Raw genomic sequence first — 9,085 nt, 5'->3', positions numbered from 1 at the left:
TGTTAAATAATTTATTTGAGGAATAATGACAATTATTTTTAAAAGTAATTACTTTCATTTATTGTTTATATTAAATTAAATTTAAAGATATAATTAAAATTACCTACATATAAACATTATCTTTACTCACAAATAAATAAGTGTAGGTAAAAATAGGTATACCAGCTCATGCCATGTAGACTAATTATTTAGTGCCACATAACCAATAAAAATGGACAAGTAACCCAATCATTTAGTGCCACGTCATGTGCAACGTGGAGTGCCACATCACTTGCCACGTATAATGCCACATATAATGCCACGTCAAACACTAGGTCAATGACATTGACTCATTTTTTGTGGGGTCCACAAGATTTTTACCTACCAATATACTAATCGTAGGTAATAATATCTTTCTCGACTAACTATTACATACCAATAGGTTATTGGTCAAAATTGGTAGGTAAAGGGATTTACCTACCAATGCACCATATTTACCCACAAATAAAATTGGTAGGTAAAGGCCGAATTTCTTGTAGTGTTAAGTACCAAAACTTAACTCCTATTTATATTTGGCTAACGATAATTGAGTCACAAGAATTAACTAAAATTATAAAAAAAAAACCTGAAACTAACTTCAAGAACTGAAAATAAACAACGTTAAGAAAATTCAAAGGATTAAGAACTAGGGCAATCAATTTCATCAACCATCCTCTTTAATTCTTATTAACACAAATCTTACTATTCAATTTTTCTCTTGTGATAGCAGGTTAACAATAATAACTTATATTCGTACTAGGATATATAAGTCTCAATCCTATGCAAATTTTCTACATCTCTGTGATAAATAAACATAAGATAGGCATTAAGATTAACAACTCTAAAACTACACAGACCACACAGGTACTCTCGTCCTAATATGAAATCTATGTTTATTCAATTACAGCATATTCAATTCTCACTTCTCAGATTTCAAATCAAAATCATATATTTCATGTCAATGGTGATCAATCATTCACAAGCATTAGATTCAAATTGAATAAATAACAAGATAAAATTGAAATCATAAAACTTGCATTAATTTAAAATAAAGGTTCAGGAGAATCCATTAACACCCTAGAAAAATAGTTTAGTTCATGACAAAATTTATAATAACCATAGAAGAAATAAAAAGCATAAAAAAAATACAGAAATTCAAAGTAGAAAAGATGAAAACTGTGATGAATTCTTTAATTCCATTTGCAATCCTCCACAATGTGCCTCTCACCGTCTCCTATGGTTAATCTCCTCTTCAAAAACATCATTAAGAAAGCTTTTATAACCCCTAATTAATTCTGTGCGAAAGGACAAAATTGCCCTTGAAAAATGCCCTAAATTTGGCTTCCGTACGGACTGGCGTCGCGGCTCAATGTGATAGCGCCGCGGCTCTAGTGCATTTTGCGATCCAGATTTCGTCTCTAGATTTTGTAGCGCTGCAGCGCTGTCTGATAGAGCCGCAGCTCTAATTCTGGCAAATTCTTTTCTTCTTCTCTGAAACTCTTAGGGCTGCGGCTCTAATTCCAAATTTTCACCAAATCATCAATTCGACCCCCGGTTTCGCCTAGTTTCCATTCCTTAGCTCGTTTAACACCATTTCTTCAAGAATTAAGCGCTTTTCCTCCAATTTCAAGTTATTTCCTTAATAACCACACTTAATCCTGAAAACACAATAAACACCGTCATATTATCGCACAAAACCAAATAAAAGACTAAAATTGCATCTTAAAACACGCCATAAAAACATACAAAAACTAGTCCTAACAAATTCCCCCAAACTATCCTTTCCTCGCCCTCAAGTAAAGAACACAACTAAGGCTCGATAAAACCTAAACAAACCAAATTGACAACCATTAAAATAGCCTCAAAAATCATGAATACTATATGCATATAATTCTAAAGAAAAGTAACGTGCCACTTCAAAAATTAATCCAGAATTTCAATCAAAATACTTCACCTATTCATTGTAATTCATCAATACTCATGCTCATTCACTCATAACCAATAAATGTAAGCAATTGAACCAATCTATGCATGCCAAATTCTCACCATCAATCCACTCAACACAGTTATTCCATATGCTTGTTATACTTTCTATTCCCCACTAATGTAAACAAATACACACTTAAAAATCAATAGGACTTTACGAATCTGGGCCCATTTGGCGTCGCAACTCTGTTGGGTAGATCCGCGACTCTAATGCATTATAACAATTATGAAAAATAAGAGAAGATGTTTTTATTCATACTTTTGAGTGCGTTACAATGTTAACCGAAGGCTAGAGCTATTAAGTAAAGTGGAAGAATAACTAATGAATACGCAACTATTATATTCATGGGCATTTCATTAGTATAATACCCATAGAATTATGCTAAATACAAGCAAACAATCACTAAAGTTATGAACAATAAAGAGAAGTTCATGATTTGATGATGAATTTTATCTAGAAGGTTAAGAGATAAGAAGTTGTGCAAGTAAATGGTTGAAGGAACAAGTATTTATAGGACAAAACCTAGTCGTTATGACTGTTGGTGAATAGTGATCCGACCATTGGAAACAATAACCTGACCGTTGGGGATATAGTTGTATTCTATTGTGGGATTTTAACAATTCTAGGTTGTTGAAGTAACTAACACATGAGAATAATTAATTTATGGATGTTAGAAAAACTTTTTTCAGAAAAAATTGTGAGTAAAAAATGTTGGACTAAGTAATATAAGAAGATTGAGAAGTTTTCATTTTTTTGGTTACTATTCACCATGTCCTATTCATAGTGGGTCCCACAGTAGGGTCCACATGGGCCCCACAACAGGGTCCACCCCATGGTTCCCACATGATGATGCAGTAGTGATACAATGATGACTTTAGCAAACCACCATGCTTAATATTTTGAATATTTTATTATTCCACTATGCTTGATATTTTAAATATTTTATTAGCATAGTATCCCAAGTTTTTCCTATAAATAGCTCTTCCAAAACTCATTTTGAATCACAAAACCTCATTTTCTTTCTCTCACTCTACCCAAAAATCTTCTTAACACCCTTCTAAAGTTCTAAACCTCGAAGATCTAGGCGAAGTTCTGTCTGTAACGCTAGCCTACGAAAACCTTTTAGGTAAGCTCTTTCCCGAGCCTTTCATTTCAGTTATTTAGTTATTATATATATATATACATATTATTTTACTATGCTGTTATTGTAATATCCAACATTTTCATTATACATTTTTTTTATTATAAATCAGAGTTTTAATACATAAAATGTACAAGTTTACAAATTTAAGAAATAGTAATGGAAAAATAGTGTTTAAAATATCATTTTATGTTTTTAATGAGATTAAAGAGAGAGAAACTTGAGTAGTCAAGTATAGGACCCGAATGTCATATAATTTTAATTGGGGATTTTTATAAAATTAAGAAAGTTTTGCTAAAGGACTTATTTGAAAAGAATTTTAATATTTTGGGTCCAAGTGTAATTTTTAAAAAATAAAATAATAAATAAATAAAATAAAATAAAAGGCTTCAGCCTTTCTTTTTACCCGAGCCCCTCTCTCTCTCTCCTCAGAAAACCCCCCTCTCTCTCTCTCTCTCTCTCTCTCTCTCCTCTGCGTATTACTGTTGCCGACGACGCAGGAGTACTTTCCGGCCACCATTTTTAGCCACGCGCCGGACCATTGGATTCAGAGGCCTCCGAACTATCGACCCACGCGAGAATCTAGAGCTCACTCGCCGATTAAACGCCTCAACCACTCGATTTAAGTTCGGCCACCCCGCGACTTCAAAGTTGCGATTCGGCCACCTCGGGCATCCGTTTGCCGATCCGTCACCACCATCGTGTTCCTCGTGTTGTGGGCTTCAAAACCCAATAACTTGTTCCTACATCTACCATAGTTGGGTGGTGGGCCCACCACGAGCCACCACGAGCCACCGTGATCCACCGTAGACTGACGGTCGAAACTTAGTGTTCGAGGTTCCGAAGTACGTTTTGAGTCTCAGAAAATCATCGTTTGACTTGTTGTGGAACCCGATCATTTTGGTATAATTTCTTTAACCTATATATTGTGATTTAATTGTGATTGATTAGAGTAATTGTTATTATGTGTATTTATAGTATATAATTATATATTATTGATATATGGAATATTTTCTGTAATTTACTGGCTGTCTGGGATTATATATATTTTTGATACAGGTTTTGATTTTGGAATTGTCCACTTTATAGCCGTTGTGCTGTCCAATTTTCTAGAAAATATTAGATATTAAATAAAGTATAAAAATACATATTTAATTGATTTTATATTAATATGGAAATTATTATGATTAAGTAATTTTAATTATTATTGTTATTATTTTGTTAAGTAAATCAAGAATACAGATTCATATATATATATGAAAAGTATGATTTATAGTAAACCTATTATCTAACCATTATTATTGTATATTAATATTTTATTAATATTTGAATATTAAAATAATATCAAATATTAGTTTCTTACAGTTATTGATATTTGTAAGACCAGTGAATTTTGGAGAAAGTATATTTATTATATCACTGGAATTGATATTATGACTAATTAATAATAATATAAATATTTATGTTTATATTATTATCATTATATTGATTATTACAACTTTATGTTAAAAATATGATTTCTTTTATAAAATGACTATTTGAATATATACATCCATATACGTATTGCTATTGAAGTATTTTGTTATTAATATCGAAATAAGTTTAATTATAGACGATAATTATTATTTTTGTTGGGATTATTATTATTATTATCATAAGAGTACATTATCTTATGAGCAAGGTTTAAAGCATGGTTTTATATGAAGAGTTATTTGCATTACGTTGATAATAATTATTATTATCATTTATATAGTTTCTGGTATTATTAATATACACTATCAATAGTGTATATTTATGATTTTGATAGAATTTAATAAATGATGTGCCTTGAATAGGATTTGTATGGATTTGATTGATTAACTCTTGGTGAGGAATTTTAAAATAAGCTAAGGACCTAAGGTAAGTAAATCTCACCTTTTGTGCTTAAGTGTAAGATGCATGACTACATTGATTGTGTACATCTGATGAGTTAAGTATGGTATGATGATGATGCATATGATAAGTATGTGAAAAATGGTTATATGAACACCATAAGGGTGTTGTGTGATATGTAATTGATGAATTCTGTGATATGTGAAAGTTGTCTTACTTGGTTAAGAATGATATGAATTATGTGCAAGTATGTATTCTTATGTTGATGGATATGTGGATTACTCTATGTTCATGATTTGTTATATGTTATGATATATGAAGCGTTTAAGTTTTTAGGCTGGAAACCTTATACCTGAGCCGTAGCTCTACGTTAAGGTATAACAACGCCACCAACCCAAAGCTTCATGTATTATGACTAAATATGTTTTGAGTTATATGAGATGTGATACAATGCCTTGATTGAATACCATCAACATGAGTCATGAACATGAACATTGGCATTTCAGCATCAGCATGTATGCATGGCATGTACAGTTATGTGATACATTATTATGTGATATAAGACCATGCATATGAATATGAGAAAAGTTATGAAATGCCTTGAAAAGTCTTATGTAAAGTTAAACATTTTAATGACACAAGGCTTAAGCAAAGTGATAATAAGATGTTAAAAAGGGTGCCACTGTTTCGATGAAGCAATTAAGTAAGTGTAATGAAGAAGACGGAGGTCTATAAGACTTATAGTGGCTGCCCACTAGTGTGGGCTAGGTTAGAGTTGACCATTCAGATATGTTTGCCATGTTTCCGTCTTTCTCCTCCATATGTGTAATAAGTATGGCAGCTATGGCAACGATGAAATGAGTGTTATGATGAGCCTAGCTGAGATGATGGCTAGCCGGAGGAGAACCCATGGGATTCTATATGATATGTGTAACAAGCCCTGCAGGCATTAGCTGAATCAAACAGTGTGCACAAGTGATATTGGGCCCATAAAAATGTGAAACTAAAAGAAAGAGCATAAAAGTAAAGTTTGAAAGTGCTTGAGCAATAAATGAAATGCATAAGTATATAAGTCAGCATATTAGTATATGTGCACTACAAACTCATGACATTCATGTGTATGTGTATGCATGAGATTTGCTTACTGAGCGTTAGCTCATTATGTTATTTTCCAACATTTTTCCAGGTGTGGCTTTAGCTGTTGAGCAACTTGTGGAGCACGGACTCAGTAGCAATGCAATAATGGTTTAGAGTTTTCATATGGCTGCCTTAAATTTAAAGTATTCATACGTGTAATAATTTCTACTAATAAGTTTATATAAAAGTTTAAAATTTTTCTGTATTTCTTCGTATCATTTTATTTAATCCTTTTAGTCAAGTGCCTAACATACTCGTAAACTCTAGAATTACGAGTATGTGGCGAACGTACCCTACCTTAGGGACGTTACAGTTATAATGCCAAAATGTATATATAGATTATTTTACTATGTCGTTATAATGCCAAAATTTAGATATAGATTATTTTACTATGTTGTTATAATGCCAAAATTTATATATAGATTATTTTATTATGCCATTATAATGCCAAAATTTATATATAGATTATTTTACCATGCCGTTAAAATGCCAAAATTTATATATAGATTATTTTACCATGTCGTCATAACTTACAATGCCAAAATTGAAATATAAAATATTTTTTTTATGTATCTTTATAATACTAAACTTATATAGGCTATGGTCACACTTTGGACTATTATGGACTTTTATTATGTGACCTCATTCCCTATTATTATGGACTGATACTATGACCTGGACATTTCTATATGACCATGACTATGATCATGACCACGACTTTTAGACCGGGATCTTGCCATGGACAATTATAGTATGACCATACGCCTGGACATAAAATAAACAATAAAATAAGAAAAATAGAATAACAACAATTATAAACTAAAATTACATCATGTAGATTTTATCAAGATGCAAGGTAAGTAGAATCCTCATCTACAATACAAGTCTTTTATGTGTCTTATATGCATTTATATGCTTTAAATGTTATTCTGCCATGTTGTTATGCATAAGTTATTTTTAAGAATGTCATATGTTTTATGCATAAGCACGCTTAATGTTCACAAACAAGTTATTGGAAGCGTTAAAGTAGAGGTGTTTCTTGGGAGACCTACATCCCAAAAATGTAAGGAGGGAGATGTACTTCCCTATATAATGAATGTTTATGAGGGAGAAATTCCCTATTATCATGTTTATGTTCAGGTGGGAATGTGATTCCCTATGTAATGTCGACAGCAGCATCCTCTATGGCCCAAAAGAAAGGAAAGTGAAAGAAAGAAAATACATAACATGTTGCACGTTTATTTTAATGCATATGAGGTAGCTATTCTGCTTACTGAGCCTTAGCTCAACAGATAAAGTTTTGTATTGTAGGTAAGATGCCCCAAATATAAGTTGTTGATGAGTATACGTGGAGCCAACATGACTGTACATATGGGGCTGACCTGAAGGGAGTGGAGTTCTGCTATGCTATTTTATAAATAAACGAGAAACTTGATTTTATATTTATATTTCATAAAAAGTATTTTGTGAACTTTATAATTTACATAAAGCTTTAAAAGTATTTCATGAACGTTGTAATTTACATAAAGCTTTTAAATTTATCGGTTGGATACATCTCTAATTCTACGTTAAGGTGTAGTAACGCCACAAAAATTATTTATAAAAGTATTAAGATTTGTATGTCAATAAAGTTTTTATTTAGTTTGTGGGTATTGTATGGTTTGAAGTTATGAACATTAGTTTATGTAATGTTTAATAAAGTTTTTTGTAAATTCAGAATTTCAGTATTGTCGTATTCATGTTAAACTTTGTTTTTACACTATATATGTATGTTAAGATAGGAGGTCGTTACATAAATGTTGGATGCATTTTATTTAAGGAAATTTACAGCATAAATACCTTATGTTTTCGAGTTTATACACTTATATACCTAAACTTTTTTATTGTAAAAATACCCAATGTTACATTTCTCGTGCATTCGTTACCACCAGTCTGTTAACTACTGGCGTGGCTCATTATGTTGACAGATGTTAGCGTATTATTGCTCTACGTTATATTTTCTGAAATTTTAATAATTTATATATTATTTAAAATAACAATTAAAAAATAAATTTTATTATAAAAATTAATTTAAAAATAATCAAATAAAATTAAACCCTTAGATATCTTTACCAGTAATAATTAAACCCCAAAATTTAATACAACTCGATCAAGAATATGAACGCAAAACCCAGAATCCATCACCCCTCCTCATCAATAATAACAATCAATCTCTTAACGTTTATCCCAAGTTCAAATTAACACAAATCACAAACAAAGATTCAAAAGGCTAATACCCATAATATAAAGAACAACACCTGAAATCAAGAATAAAAAAGAGGCTCACCAACCTTGCAGTCCCAGCCCTGATCTCAAAACCCTCTGCCCAACCCCCAGCAATGCCCCCTTGATGTCGTCCTATGCGCCTCGAAGTCATCGTGCCTCGGTAGAAGTCTCGCTACCACCCATCGAAATCGCCAAGCCCCTCCATATGTTGGGGTTGCCATGGACACCGACAGGGAGAAGAAAAGGAAGAAAAAGAAGTTGAAAAAAAAACTAGAAGAAGAATGAAAAGAAAGAGAAGATGAAGATGTATCGGGGAAGGAGAGAGAGAAAAAATTAAAATTTTATTTATTTTTATTAATTTTATTTGTTTATTTTTAATTATTTTTTTATTTGAAAAACCAATTAATAAGATTTTTTTAAAATTATATAACATGAACTTCTAATATAATGACACCTATCAACGTAATGAGCCACGCAGTAATTATCAGAGCTGGTGGATACAAATCCAAGAGAAATGTAACATTGAATAGTTTTACCATAAAAAAAAGTTTGGATAAATAAGTGTATAAGCACGAAAACATAATATATTTATGCCGTAGATATCCCTTTTATTTTTTATTTTCTTTTAAAAGAAAATACATATAGTATCTGGTTTTAGTTTGTCC

At 31.4% G+C, this 9,085-nt stretch overlaps 1 long non-coding RNA gene across 1 annotated transcript; it reads left to right on the top strand.

Moving 5' to 3' along the window:
- The first annotated feature begins 3,532 nt into the window (after positions 1 to 3,532).
- LOC133815909 (uncharacterized) lies at positions 3,533 to 6,283 on the top strand. The gene is made up of 3 exons (XR_009884901.1): positions 3,533 to 4,049; positions 4,982 to 5,045; positions 6,205 to 6,283. It is a non-coding gene; the product is annotated as an uncharacterized LOC133815909 (long non-coding RNA).
- The last annotated feature ends 2,802 nt before the right edge of the window (positions 6,284 to 9,085 follow it).

This window comes from Humulus lupulus, chromosome 2, assembly GCF_963169125.1.
Source record: "Humulus lupulus chromosome 2, drHumLupu1.1, whole genome shotgun sequence".
In the NCBI taxonomy this organism is placed as follows: Eukaryota; Viridiplantae; Streptophyta; class Magnoliopsida; order Rosales; family Cannabaceae; genus Humulus; species Humulus lupulus.
Note: the sequence above shows the minus strand (reverse complement) of the source record. Positions and strands in the feature narration are given on the sequence as shown.